General features: G+C 48.2%; 1 long non-coding RNA gene across 1 annotated transcript; it reads right to left on the bottom strand.

The window, feature by feature from the left end:
- Positions 1-2,483: 2,483 nt before the first annotated feature.
- Positions 2,484-14,739, bottom strand: LOC107181596. The gene is made up of 3 exons (XR_001512259.1): positions 14,658-14,739; positions 12,053-12,163; positions 2,484-3,907 (listed from the first exon to the last, which is right to left on the bottom strand). It is a non-coding gene; the product is annotated as an uncharacterized LOC107181596 (long non-coding RNA).
- Between the last annotated feature and the right edge of the window lie 6 nt (positions 14,740-14,745).

The following is a 14,745-nucleotide window of genomic DNA, read 5'->3' as shown; positions in this document are numbered from 1 at the left end:
GAGAGAGGATACAAATTATGAACAACAAATACACATCTATCAACAAGAGAATCTGAAAATCAAGTTGAGAATCTGATAAACAGAATGAACTGGTGATTATAATAAAATCAGGGGCATAGAATGGGAATGGACTGGCTATTCTTGGGGAGTAAAGGGGTGAGGGAGATGCGGGAAGAGACTGGACAAAAATCGTGCACCTATGGATGAGGACAGTGGGTGGGGAGTGAGGGCGGGGGGGGGGGCGGGAACTGGGGGGAGGGGAGTCATGGGGGGAAAAAAGAGGAACAAATGTAATAATCTGAACAATAAAGATTTAATTTAAAAAAAAACTAGTAACAGTATTTGCCTCTAGGAACAGGGGTGTTGGTGTCTGGGGACATAGGTAGAAGGAAAATGTCCCTTTATGCACTTTTGAATTATATAATTTGTTACATGTGAGTGAACTAACTAATTAAACATTTTATTTATTTATTTAAAATATATTTTATTGATTTTCCACAGAGAGGAAGGGAGAGAGACATAGAGTTAGAAACATCGATCAGCCGCCTCCTGCACATCTCCTACTGGGGATGTGCCTGCAACCCAGCCACATGCCCTTGACCGGAATCGAACCCGGGACCCTTTAGTCCACAGGCCGACGCTCCATCCACTGAGCCAAACCATCTTTGGCTAATTAAACATTTTAAATAACGTGATAAAAATAGCAGCACCTTCTGTGCTTTGGAAACATCCACAGCTGGCTCACTGACCAGAGCCTGTCTGTGCCCAAACGCTCATGCCCTCAGAAAGGGTATGACTGTGGCGTGGAACTCAGGCCACATCAAACTACAGAAAATCCTTAGGTTTTCGGTTTGCGGAGCTGGGGAAGCCCCAGGGGCCAGCATGGCCGAGGCCGAGGGAGAAATGCAAGTTCAGATAAGCATCCGGAAGAGCCGCTCCCTGTGGACCCAGGCGGCCTCCCCGTGCTGGTCCTGACTGTGCTGGGCCGGCTCAGGGGGAAAGGCCAGCTCTGCTGCCAGCCTCTTTCCCCAGCGCGGCCCATGCTCAGAGCGGGGAGGCCAGTATCCCCTCCACAGGACGGGCTGGGGAGCAGGGCCTGGGGACACAGCCGCTCATGAGTGGGCAGTGCAGCTTGCCCTTTGAAGCAGAGCCTTTGAAGCTTCTGCCAGGAAGAGGCTTTTGCTGCCCTTACCTGGCTCTCATCTTTTCCCCGGCCTTCGGAACTCAAGAGAACCTGGGGGCAAACTTCAGTCCTGCATGGGGGAGGGCTGAGAGGCCAGGGCAGTGAACCCCTTATCCCAGTGCACAGCGCCTCCCACTGGCCCCAGCTGGGCTGTGGGCAGAACACAGGACAGACACCCTCCCACCCCCTGGTGCACAGACAATACAGGTTCTGCCCCCGCCATGGACTCCCAGCACCCCCCCTGGAGTTCCCCACGGCAGTTCTTCAGTGTCCAGGAGCTCTGCCCAGAGAAACATAGCCAATTCCACACCTTGTCCAATGTGCAATATAGGAAAACTGAAACAGTTAACATTTCTCTAAATATGCACATACTATTCCTACAATAAATAAATTGAAATTTTATAATTTTTAATAAAGTAGATTTCCCTGAACATTTAAGTTTTAAATGTAATCAATTACACTCTTCCTAATTCTAATGATTCTGTCTCACAAATGTTTCAAACACCTTTAAAAATTGACAGATAGGAATGTGATCATCACAAAAGCAGATCTGCATACTCGTAGTAAAACTGGCTACAAATGCTAATCCGTGGACCTCAGTTTGTTTCTTTATAATTTGCAGTCAGCAGCCCTGGCAGCAGGACGGATAGACATTCTGTACCCATATGCCACGCATGACTGCCCTCTCCTGGGGATCTGAGCACAGGCCATGCTACATCTCTTATCAGGGGCGCCTCTGCAGAGCTCTGTCCCACAAATCCTCCGTCCTAGGAACCGCGACTGGACCCGGGAGGGTCCTGGCCTCTAAGTCAGGATCTCATGGGCTAGCCAGGCACCTGCCCCAGAAGGGATGTGGATGGTGACAGCTGACCAGAGTAATCAGCAACTCTTGGGGCACCTAAATGTGCTCGCAGAGAGGGGTTAGGGCAGAAGCCAGTGACTCACAGAGGAGGCCAGGCAGGAGCCCTCCCCCATGCAGGACTGAAGTTTGCCCCCAGGTTCTCTTGAGTTCTGAAGGCCGGGGAAGAGATGAGAGCCAGGTAAGGGCAGCAAAAGCCTCTTCCTGGCAGAAGCTTCAAAGGCTCTGCTTCAAAGGGCAAGCTGCATTGCCTGCTCAGGAGTGGCTGTGTTCCCAGGCCCTGCTCCCCAGCCCGTCCTGTGGAGGGGGTACTGGCCTCCTCCCTCTGTGGGGGACCAGTGGGCCGGAAGCAGCTGGAACAGTAGAAACAAAGGGAGACACCAGTGTTGTCATTAGCTAGTGATCAATATTAGTCAAGGGGAGAGAGCAGAGAGTCAGGCATGGTTAAGCATATTCAGCTGGGGAGCATAAGCCTGTTTCACAGCTTCACGCCCAGCGACGCAGCATTGTCCTCCAAGGGGATTAACACCCCTCCCCCATCAGTACTGGATTGTTGGGGTGAGAAGGGGGAGATAGGCACATGCGCAGTTGAAGTCAGGATGGCACAGGGGAGGTGCTTGCCTGTCAGTCTAGCCTGGGGAACAACGGATTGGCTAGGGGGTGGACCCCACCAGAAGCGTGCAAAATCTTGGAAAGTTCATTGGTTAGTTAGGAGCAGCTCCTGGTAAAATCCCCAGACAGAATTCCCTGGCTTCTTCCTCTCCCTTGCTGCAAGACCCACACTCGTCCTTGCAATCACACATTCTCTCTCCACAACCATATGGCCTTAGCAGCCACAGGGCCCACGGCTGTGAAGATGCCACAGGCAGGATGCTGGACTGGCCTGGGCTTTAATATGGAGCAGCAACTACGGGCGGTGGCCTTTACTCTGGCCCTGCTGAAGACACGGTCAGACTTTTACATGACAGGATGGAGGGAAATGGGACAAATGGAAACCAGGAGTTTATTTTCATTCGAATAAATATCACTTATCCTCCAGTTCGAGTCTCAGGAAATTCTTTTCCTTGTGACATTGCAAGAACTCCACTTCCACCAATAACATGGGGAGCCGGTGACGTGGGGACACCTCCAGGTGTCTTCCCCTGAAGGGTTTGGCTGAGGGACTAGGCTGGGTGGTTTTTACTTCCCTGCGTGCCCTCACACAGGCAGAAGAGGTTGTAAGAGGAAGTGATGGCATGTGTGGAGGCCAAGGCATAGGAAACAGAAGCTGATCCAGAGATGTGTGAGCAGGAAGTGGGGGAAGCAGGATGGGGTGAGAGGAGAAATTGAACTGTCAGGCCATTTCAAGGGAGGTTTCAACTGACGCCACCAGGCGCCTGGAGCTGGGATCACTCACCAGTTGTCCAGAAACGAGGACAGGGGCTTTGGTGAGCCTTGGGCAAGGCAATTCCCTCCTGAGCTATCAAATTCCAACACCTGGTCTTGAAAGGTGGTCCTATGCTAGGAGGTGACAGGCTGAGTCACCAAATATGGGGGGGGAGGGGCCTGAAAGGTTAACCTGGTGGTTGGCATGTGCAGGCGGCTAAATGTATTTAAGGGGAGAGGATGGGGGAGAGGATACCCAAAGGGAAGGGGACATTGGGTCGACGCTGGCAGCAGCCAGGAGCTGAGTTTCCTCCTTGTATGCAGTCTCTAGCGGGAAGCTGTTGTTGTGAATGGATTCGGGGCCGAGTCCTTGGGCTTGTAATGTGGGCGGAAGGCAGGGTGCAATCTGGTGCCCTCAGGACAGTTTCAATGCCTTGTGTGGTCCGACTCCTGGTGTCCAGCAAGTTTTTCTTGGTCTTTCATTCTCCTGTGGTGGGAAGCTTACAAAGGGCCTAGGGTTAGAGATGTGGGTAGTGACCACTGTAGACTAGGCATGTGCCAGCCTACTAGTCTGCCAGCCTCTGTAGACTATCCAGTGAAATGAACTTCTAATAGTTTGGGGCAGGGGGACGATGGGATCAGATTTTCATTCTAGGCTGGGGCTGGAACTCTGGAGAGAGAGCAAGTCCCGTGATAATCATGAGGTGTGGCCAGTAGCCAGACGATACCTAAGGGCACAGGAGTGGCTGAGACCTCAGAGGGCTCGCAGAGATGGTGTTGGGGTGTTTGTGCGTGTAAGGGGGCCTCAGTGCTGAGAGGGACTAAAGTTTCACCACCCCCAAAATATGCTTCTGGCGTATTGATTTTAAACTGGTTATTTTTAAGAAATAAAAGACTCAGAAATAACCTTTGACCCTCCCCTTTACTTGCCTAAAGGAATCCAGGTAGAAAAACCTGCTTAAATGAAGGGTGAATCAACTTATCATCAAAATATAAAGTAAATGTTATGTTACTTTGCCACAAATTCCCACGGTAAACAAATTTTGCTCTTCATTATCTTCCTGTAAATTGCTGGCTTTCCCTTTAAAATCCTAGGCCCCTGCTCCACTCTCCTCTGTCCAGAATGGCAGATAAGCCTCAATTGCCCCAGGCATCCTTGGGTCTCTTATTATGACCCTCCTGCAGGTGCATCCATAATAAAATTTGGATGTTTTCTCCCGTTAATGATCATGTGAACTTGAATAGCTTAGAAAGGTGGGAGAAAAATCAGTGTTTTCACCCCACAATGCAGAGTCTTGGAAGTGCAGCAACGCTTTCAGGGGGACGAGATCAGGATACTCAAAGGTCAGGGTACTCAGAGGAGTTGGGTTTGCAATACGGGGTCCTCCCTGAGGGGGTAAGTGGAGGAGGAGAGACAAGAGAACATGAGCTCCAGGGAGGAAGGAGAGATAACTCACTCAGCCTTCTATCCCCTAGGTGGCACTGTGCGCATGCGGTGGCAGCAGCCCAGCGAAGCTTCCGGAGAATCTTCAGCCAGGTTCTCCCAAGGAACCAGCTAAAAGTCCGGAGCTGTAAGAACAGGGAGGGGCACCTGTGATGCCTGCAGCACACCAGTGCTCTGCTCAGCTTCAGGTACCTCGCTCCCCCCGTCCTGGGTCGGGGTGGGGTGGGTCCTATCTGGGTCCCTCCTGGCAGGGCCTGAGTATAGAGGTCCCGGGGACTTAGCTGATCCCCAAATCATGATTCCCCAAGGCACTTTCATGTGACAAATGGAGACAAATAGAAGACTCAGGTCTGGACATAGAACTGATAGTTCTAGTTCTACCACTTACAGACTGAGTGACTGCCTCTGAGCTCCTTTTCACATTTATTTTACAAATTCAGAGCTTTGGGAAGGTCAGTTCACATGAGATTATTCCAGAAGAAACAGTTTTTATCTTGTCAAGTGACTTTCGCATGTGTGCATATCCCTAGCTCCCTGAGTGGACATAGCTTTCGGGGGCAGAGCTAGGGTTGAGCCCAGCAGTCTGAGTCAGGGATCCCTGCTCTTAACCTCTCTGATTGGCTCCCTCCTGCTGAGGTCTTATCGGGCCACGTTTGAGACTTCCTTCTTTGGCAGAACCATCTTCTCCCATTTGGAGTAATGACAGTATGGTTGACTCACAGACCATCAGGGCTGGAAGGTCCAACCTTCTCCTCTCCCACCCGTGGTTTATGGATGGGACAACTGAGGCGAGAGAGATGATGGGACTCCTTGTCACCACCATCTGTTATCATGTTAAAATGTGCTCCACTGTGTCTTGGGCTCACACATATCTATGCTCCTATCACAGATCTTTACAGTCTTGTAGGGACCATGGTCTGAGGACAGAAGGCTCATGGCTGAAGATGCAAATGGGAGCAAGAGGCCCTTGGAAGTTTGCAGAGTCTTTAAAATAGACTGTTCTGGGACAAATAGGGCAGGCATTGGGCGGCAGACTATAAAAATCAATTTTTTTCTGTTCACTTTTCCCCAGGGCTCTCTGACCTCTTTCTCAAAACAGGCAACATTAATGCAAAGCCGACCTTGGAGTGAAAGGTCTACCAAAGACATTGCCGTCTGGCCCCCTGTCATTGCCTGCACTCCATACACTCCTGGGGTGACCCATTCTCACACTGGCCTCTTGGTCCTGATCCCTCACCTCAAGGGCCAGTGATCCCATCATTCCATCCCAACCACCCACTCCCATGGATACCGACCTCTGTCTGACCACAGCTATCTTCTACAGTCACCGAGGGACCCCCAGCCTACCCTCATCGCCTTTCTCCCACCTACTGGCCCCTCCAGCTGTCACTTCTCTTTCTTACCAGCCAAGACTCTTGATGCAACAACTCAAGTGCTTTCTTTCCAATACTCTTGAGTCCTCTGTCCCACTGTTTTTCTATCAAGCCTTCCTGGTAAAACCCCAAACTCTGGTCAATCTTACTGTGTTCTCTGCATCTGTACTTAGCCCAGCTGCCAAGTACTGATGAAGGGTCTCCAGTCTCAGCTGGGCTCTCAATCCTTCCTCAAACCCTCCTGCGTGGCCCGACTTAGAAGCTCCTCTCATTTTCTCCTAAGTTTCTCTGAAATCCTTGGATCTCACCAAAATCCCACTTATATTTTCCCTGGAAACCTGTTTCCAGAAGAAATGGAAGCCTTCATTCAGAAACTCACACCAAACTCACAAACATCTGCATCCTCAGGAATTTTTCCTCCTTCTGTCTCCACCTGTCCTCCTTTGGCTGCCCTCTCGGTTCTGAAGCCCAATCTTCCCACCTTCTCCAGCAAACATCATCTCGCTTTTCCTCCAGACCCTTCAATCTCCCACTTTCTACTGCTGTCCCCCTTCATCATTTAAACATATTCACATCTCTCCTTTCTTCAAAAAGTTCTCTCCCTCAGCCTGTTACCCTCATCATCTTCCAGCTAACAACCTGTCTCGTCTTCATTTATTCTCCAGCACACTGTTAAATGGCTTTGATCAAACAATTCCAATGAGTCAGTTCAATGAGTCAGTTCGTGGGAGCTGCCAAACCCAACAGTCATTCTTCAGCCTTATCTTGTGGGCTCACCCTGTAGCACTGAAAGGTTAGGACCACTGCTTCCTTCTTCAGACATTCGTTTCCCTTGACCTCTATACACACCACCCTTCTGGCTCCCTTCCTACCTCGTGACCCCTCTTTCTCAGTCTCCTTGGTCCCTCCCCTCTCTCCCTTCCTGATCCTCCCTGATTTTGTGTTCTTCAGGATTCTGCCTCAGTCCTTTTCCCTTCTCACCTCCTAGTCCCTGAATAATTTCCTCTACTCCCATGATTTTAATTATCATCCATGTGCTGCTTTCTCAATATCCACTATCCTCTTCTTCCTTCAACACAGGCTCAAGGTCCTAATTTGTTAAAATTGCATTTCCTGCCCTAGCTGGTTTGGCTCAGTGGATAGAGTGTTGGCCTGCAGAATGAAGGGTTCCGGGTTCAATTCCGGCCAAGGGCACATGCCCGGGTTGCGGGCTCGATCCCCTATAGGGGGCATGGGGGAGGCAGCCAATCAATGATTCCCTCTCATCATTGACGTTTCTCTCTCCCTCTCCCTTCTTCTCTGAAATCAATAAAAAGACATTACAAAAAAAATTGCAGTTCGCAGCCTCCCTTGGATCTAAGGCTTGCCTTGTGACCAGACTTGACAATGGGGCATGAGTAGCCAGTCTGTGGGGATATCTGGGAAAGTGTTGCTTTCCACTAACAGGTGCTGCTCCTTCATCCTTTTTTGCATGTTCTGTCCGTCTGGAATGCAGGTGGGAAGCTGGAGCTGGAGCAGCCATTGGATTACTACAAGCTGATCTGAGGACGAACGCTTCCCAGTGAGGACACCCAGAGCAGACCTACACAATGGACAGGGACTAAATGACATGGTGGAGCTACTGAGCAGCCCTGCTCTGTTTACCTTTATTATTATTTTTTATTTATTTTAAAAAATCTTTATTGCTGAAAGTATTACGTAGGTCCTGCTTTTCTCCCCATTAACTTCTTCCAGCCAGCTCCCGTTCCCCCCACCCAGGTCCTCACTATCCCATTATCCGTGTCCATGGGTTATGCATATATGCATACAAGTTCATTGGTTGATCTCTTCCCACTCACCTTCCCCTCTGAGGTTCAACAGTCTGTTCATGCTTCTGTGTTTCTGGGTCTATTTTTTTTAAAAATGTTTCCATTGAGTTTTTTTTGAGAGAGAGAGTATGTGCCCTGACCAGGAATCGAATCTGTGACCTTTTGGTGCAAAGGACAACAATCAACCAACTGAGCCACACAGGCCAGGGTTCTGGGTCTATTTTTGATAATCAGTTTATTTGGTTCATTAGATTCCACATATGAGTGAGATCATGTGATACTTATCTTTCTCTGACTGGCTTATTTTGCTCAGAATACTCTCCAGGTCCATCTATGCTGTTGCAAATGGTAAGAATTCTTTCTTTTTTATTGCCACGGAGTATTCCATTGTGTAAATGTACCACGGTTTTTTTCATCATTCATCTGCTGATGGGCACTTAGGCTGTTTCCAAATCTTAGCTATGGTGAATTGTGCTGCTGTGAACATAGGGGTGCATGTAACCTTTCTTTTTTTTAAAATATATTTTATTGATTTTTTACAGAGAGAAGGGAGAGGGATAGAGAGCTAGAAACATCGATGAGAGAGAAACATCGATTAGCTGCCTCCTGCAAACTCCCCACTGGGGATGTGCCTGCAACCAAGGTACATGCCCTTGACCGGAATCGAACCTGGGACCCTTGAGTCCGCAGACCCATGCTCTATCCACTGAGCCAAACCGGTTAGGGCACATGTAACCTTTCTGATTAGTGGTTTTAGTTTCTTAGGATATATTCCTAGAAGTTGGATCACTGGGTCAAATGGCAGTTCCATTTTTAATTTTTTAAGGAAATTCCATACTGTTTTCCACAGTGGCTGCACCAGTCTGCATTCCTACCAGCAGTGTAACTGGGGTTCCCTTTTCTCCACATCCTCACCAGCACCTGTGTTTGTTGCGTTGTTGATGACAGCCATTCTGACAGGTGTGAGGTGATATCTCATTGTTGTTTTGATCTGCATCATTCTTACCTTTAGACTTTTTGTTTTGTCAGAGTTTTTCAATAGCAGCAGAAAACAGCAACAAAAACCATTTGGCTAGAGGCAATGTAGTTGGGTTGCTGTTATAGGAGTTGAACACAAATCTCAAATTTATAGCTTTTGCTTAGATGTCTTTCCTGAACTCCCTCCTCTGTTCAAGGACACTTCAAATGGAAGAAGTCCAAGCCGTCACACCTCACCAAACACACACACACACACACACACACACACACACACACACACACACACGGTCACTTGGATTCCTTGTCCCCATGAACAGTATCACTGTCTATGCAGCCAGACGATGATGTCTCCTTATTTCTCATCTTCCTATTCAATTAGTCACCTCCCAATTCTACCTCCTAAATGTTTTTTTAATCTGTTCACCTCTTTCCATTCCCTCATCATCAACTTCCCGAATCATTGCAACTTCCTTCCTAACTATTCTTTACTCCAATCTTGTTCCCTCCAGTCCTAAAGCACAAACGGAACAATTTACTAGTCTGCTTAAACCCTTTCAGTGACTGCTCAGGGCTTAAGGAATAGCAGGCATACATAGATAAGTCTCTGTGAAGAATTATGTTGCTCCTACACATCCAACTATTTTCTTTGGCATAGGTGTTGCCCTATGTGTCCCAGACCTGGTCCAGCTATGGAATCCTCTCTCCACCACAGTGATTGGTGCAGGAGTGGGCATATGACTGGAGTTAGACCAATCAGAGTCCTTTCTTGGAAGTTAGAGGATAGAGTTATTCAGTCCCATATCCTACATGGGGCAAACTTGGAGTGTTAGGAGAGACAGAGGGAGGGGCTCCTGGTCTGGGTAACCTGTATGATCAGCCACCCAGTTTCCTGAGTCACTCTGGTTCCAAGTTCTTTTGATTCTGTGAGTGACATAAGTATCCTTCCAGCAATCTCCCCTCCTTTGGCCTAAGCGAGTTAGAGTGGGATTTTCTTACTTGCAATTCAAATACTCTGACTGATGGGAAGATCCTGGGTAGTTTGGCCCTAATAAGGCATCAATCCCAGATAACAAATAGAGTTCCTTACAGCTTACCTGATGTTTTATAAACATTCTTTCATTTGATTCTTACTAGAAGTTTGTGAGGTGGGTTTTACTCTTTATCTTGACTTTATAGGTAAGACAACTAGGGCTCAAAGATGTAAAGTGTTAAGATTAAGAGGCTGAGAATTAGGAGAGGGTAAACAGCAAGTCCTTCTAATCAAGCCCTCCTCCCCCCCCCCCCCCCGATCCCCAACCTTGGCCAGAGGTGCTGCAGAGTGGAGCCCAGGAGGAGTAAGAGCAGCACTGGCTAAGGGACCAGACCAGGACCAGGACAGAGGGGAAGGAGGAAGTCAGAGGAAGATAGCCAAGCTCCTCCATTTAAAATTTTATTTATAGTTCTGCTGGAATGGCTCAGTGGTTGAGCATCGACCTATGAACCAGGAGGTCACCGTTCAATCCAGGTCAGGACACATGCCCAGGTTGCGGGCTCGATCCCCAGTGTTGGATGTGCAGGAGGCAGCTGATCAATGATTCTTATCATTGATGTTTCTATCTCTCTCTCCCTCTCCCTTCCTCTCTGCAATCAATAAAAATATATTACAAAATAAATTAAAAAGATAAAATTTTATTTATAGCCAACTCCAGGTCCAGGAAAAATGAAAGAAACTCTCAGTTTCTTTCTTTTCCTCCTTCCTGTGCTGTTTTTTGTTCTCATAATCCACACCTTGGGCTTGCAATCTGCACTACAATCAGCTACATCCTTGTCAATTACAGTTCTAGGGGCTAGCCTGGAAACTAGTCACTGCAATATAGCCCTTCTAGTTGGGGCTGTCCATAGCTCACTCCTCTTCCATTTTTAATAAAGGAAAATAAAATGGACCTGCTCTGCTTTGAATATCCCTGATGCTCTCTGAAGTCTCCCCTCCCCCTCCGTGCTGTAAAAATGGGTCAGGTACAGCTTAGTGGGTCGCATATGGCAGCTGGGAATGGGAGGCAGGTGTCACAGTGACTGTGAAGTGAGGCCTGATTGGGAGTGGGGTGGAGGCCATGCTGGCTTTCTGGGCATTTCCCGCACCCTCTTCATGCCTGTGGCAGTACGGCCACCTGATCCAGAATGGAGCTCTCTCAGGCTGGCAAGACCTCCAACATCACCTAGTTCGTGATTCACAAAATTGCTTCCCCCTCTCCTTCCTTGTTCTAAGCCAGTGGTTCTCAACCTTCTGGCCCTTTAAATACAGGTCCTCATGTTGTGACCCAACCATAAAATTATTTTCGTTGCTACTTCATAACTGTCATGTTGCTACTGTTATGAATCGTAATGTAAATATCTGATATGCAGGATGGTATTAGGCGACCCCTGTGAAAGGGTCGTTTGGCTGCCAAAGGGGTCACGACCCACAGGTTGAGAACCGCTGTTCTAAGCTCGCGCCTCCTTCATATCCAGGAGTCAGTAGAAATCATCAGGTGTGAATGATCATCTTTCCAACCCCAACCTTTACTACAGACAGCTCTGCCTCCATCCTCCCTTCCTTAATAATGGTGGAGGTACCTCTCCATCACAGGTGTCCTCTCCCTTAGTGCTCACACCTCATCTCCTTTCTCCCTTTCTTCAGAATCATCACTCCTGCCTTCTCTCCTATCCCTCTGCAAACCTGACCTAGTAATCTCCACTTTTAATAAAACCCTTTGTATTCTAACAAAAATAAGCATCAGAAAACAAAGGATTAAACAAGACATAAATTTCTTTTATATACAAAGTCAAGAGGTAGGTAGCCCAGAGGAGGTAGGCTGATTCCCTACCCACAAGGAACCAGATATAGACTAACTAGTTCCACGGACATCCTCAACCATGGCTTCCATTCAAAGTCTAATGCGGCCACCTGAGCCGCAGTTACATACTTAATATTCCAGTGAGCAGGAAAGAGCAATGGCTGAAGAAAACACACCATTGCCCTTTCAAGCCAGTTCTCAGAAGTTGCACTTGGACACATCCACTTACCTCCTGTTGGCTGGAAATGAGCTATAGGACCATACCTAGTTGCAAAGGAGTCCGAGAAACTTGCTTTTATTCTGGGAAGACATGTGGCCAGCTAGAATTTGAAATTCTAGGCTGAAGGAAAAGAGGGTGAATGGCTATTAGGGTCATTTAGCAATTTCTGCCAAACCCTTCTGATTCCATATCCTTTTCTAGAACCCTCCGTTCCCTGTTAGACATGCGGCTCTTTGGCCCCTTGCGTGTGGCTCTTCCACAAAATACCACATGTGGGCGCACACATACAGTGCGATTGAAACTTCGTGGCCACACTCAAAGGGCCAAAGAGCCGCATGTGGCTCGAGAGCCGCAGTTCGCCGGCCACTGCCCTAGGTGATCTCAGATCCTATGGCTTTCATTGTCTAAGATGATGCCTCCCAAAGTCTCACCTCCAGCCCAGGCATCTCTTCTGAGCTTCCAGCGACTGGACAATCAAATAGGTTCTCTGACAGGCACCTCAAACTCAACAGAGCAAAAACAGAATTCTTTTTTTTAAATATATTTTTTATTGATTTTTTACAGAGAGGAAGGGAGAGAGATAGAGAGCTAGAAACACCGATGAGAGAGAAACATCAATCAGCTGCCTTCTGCACATCTCCCACTGGGGATGTGCCCGCAACCCAGGTACATGCCCTTGACCGGAATCGAGCCCGGGATCCTTCAGTCCGCAGGCCGACGCTCTATCCACTGAGCCAAACCGGTTTCGGCAAAAAACAGAATTCTTAATGTTCCTCTCTGAGATGTAGTCTCTTTCCTTGAGGCTACCCCATCCAACAAATGAGGCACTGTCCATTCATTTATTACAGCCAGAAACTTGGAAGTTATCTTTGGTTTTCCCATCACCCCTCTTCCCCAATCGCCCCCACATTCATCCTATCAACGTGTCCTGTCAAGTCTATGTCTAAAACAGCATCTCTCAACTAATCATCATAGTGTGGCCACCACTTCAGTCCAAACCACTATCATCTTTGGCCTGGAAGGCCACAACAATCTGCCTCCTTCCTTTTATTTCAGCTTGCCACCCACCCAATTTACTCTTCACACAGCGGTAATCGTTAGTCTCTGTGTGGTCTCTTCAATGGTTTAATGACAAGTCTCCATTCCTTGACACAGTCTTGTATGCCCTGGCCCCTGCCTGCCTCCCCACATCACCCTGATTCTATTTCCTAGGCTGGCTATTCTAGTTACATTGACTTTCCTTCAGCTCCTCACACATCCAAAGCTTACCTTTTTCCGGGCCTCAGCACACACTGACCTCTACCTGCAATGTCTCTGCCGGCTTTTCCCAAGGCTCTCTCCTCATCCTTTTGACTTCAAATTCAGCATCACCTCCTCAAAGAAACTTTCCCCGGCAGCTCCGTCTAAAGTACTAGTAGCTCTTATTCTCTCTCCCAGCCCCTTGCTTTGGCCCCAGCATTTACTTCAATTTGCAATTATTTGTCTTTCCTACTAACAATAAGCTTTATGGAGCAAGAGGCCTCAGTAGTCTTGTTTATTGCTGTATTCCCCATCATCAAAACAGGCCTGGCCCAGATCAGGCACGCAATCTAGCACTCATTGTCTGCTGACATGAGTGAGTGGATAGGTTCCCCAAGGGGGGGGGGGGGTCCCTGAGCTATGTAGGATGTCACAGACAGGGTGCAGCCTTAATAATAATAATCTATGATAATCATAATAATCTATAATAAACTAGTCTATAATAAACGCATAATATGCTAATTAGACCAGACGTCCTTCTGGAGGAAGCTTCTGCAAAGCATCAATACTTTGGCTCCTCTGTTCACAGAAAGATAAATGTAATTTATCAAAAAGGTTCAAAATTAGCTGGAAAAATAAAATAAAAACCTGTTCCATCTATAATAATAAAAGGGTAATATACTAATTAGACGGGACGTCCTTCCAGACAAAGCCGGGCAGAGGGAAGCCCGAGTCCCAGGTGCCAGAGGGAAGCTGGTGCCGGCAGCCAGGGGAGGAAGGCCTACTCTTGCACGAATTTCGTGCATCAGGCCTCTAGCAATAATACTAAACACACACAAACAACTGGCAATGGACTGAATAGTCTCCTTTTCAAGATAACCTCTTTACATTGACTTAATTAACCTGCTGGTTGCTTGTACTAGAATGTGGTGCAACCAGTTTTAATAGACCTTTATTTTCTGTTGCCCAATAGAGCAAACCACCTGCCTCTCCCTCTCCCCCCGCCCCGCGATAGTGTAAGAATCATAGTGATCTGGTGCCTCACGTTACAGGTGGGCTCAGACCAGAACCCAGCCGGCAGAGTGAATACTCTTCCTCCCAGACGGTTCCTCCAGCCGCACCCCTCCTGCCTCAAGAATCCTCCCAGCCACCACATAGCAATGAAGGTGAGGAACCAATCTCAGCAGGCGATCCAAAGAAAGATAGGTATTTTTAGCCCCGAGGCCAAAAGGCGGAGGGAGGCTTTACTGCCCAGTTTGCAAAGAAATAAAAAATGTTAATTTATTACCCTTTTCTTGAAGCCTGCCGCCCCACCCCTGCCCTCCCAGGCCCGGAAGGATTGCCAATACAGCCATCTTTCTGATTCCGCGCCCACCTCTGACCGGCCACCCCCGCACTCCTCGAGATGTGGCCGCCCTCGGGGCCCCCCAATCGCGCTTTTCCGAGGCTCGGGTCGGGCCGGA

The sequence above is a fragment of the Myotis davidii genome, unplaced genomic scaffold (genome assembly GCF_000327345.1).
Source record: "Myotis davidii unplaced genomic scaffold, ASM32734v1 scaffold112, whole genome shotgun sequence".
NCBI lineage: Eukaryota > Metazoa > Chordata > Mammalia > Chiroptera > Vespertilionidae > Myotis > Myotis davidii.
This window is presented reverse-complemented; position numbering and strand designations above follow the sequence as displayed.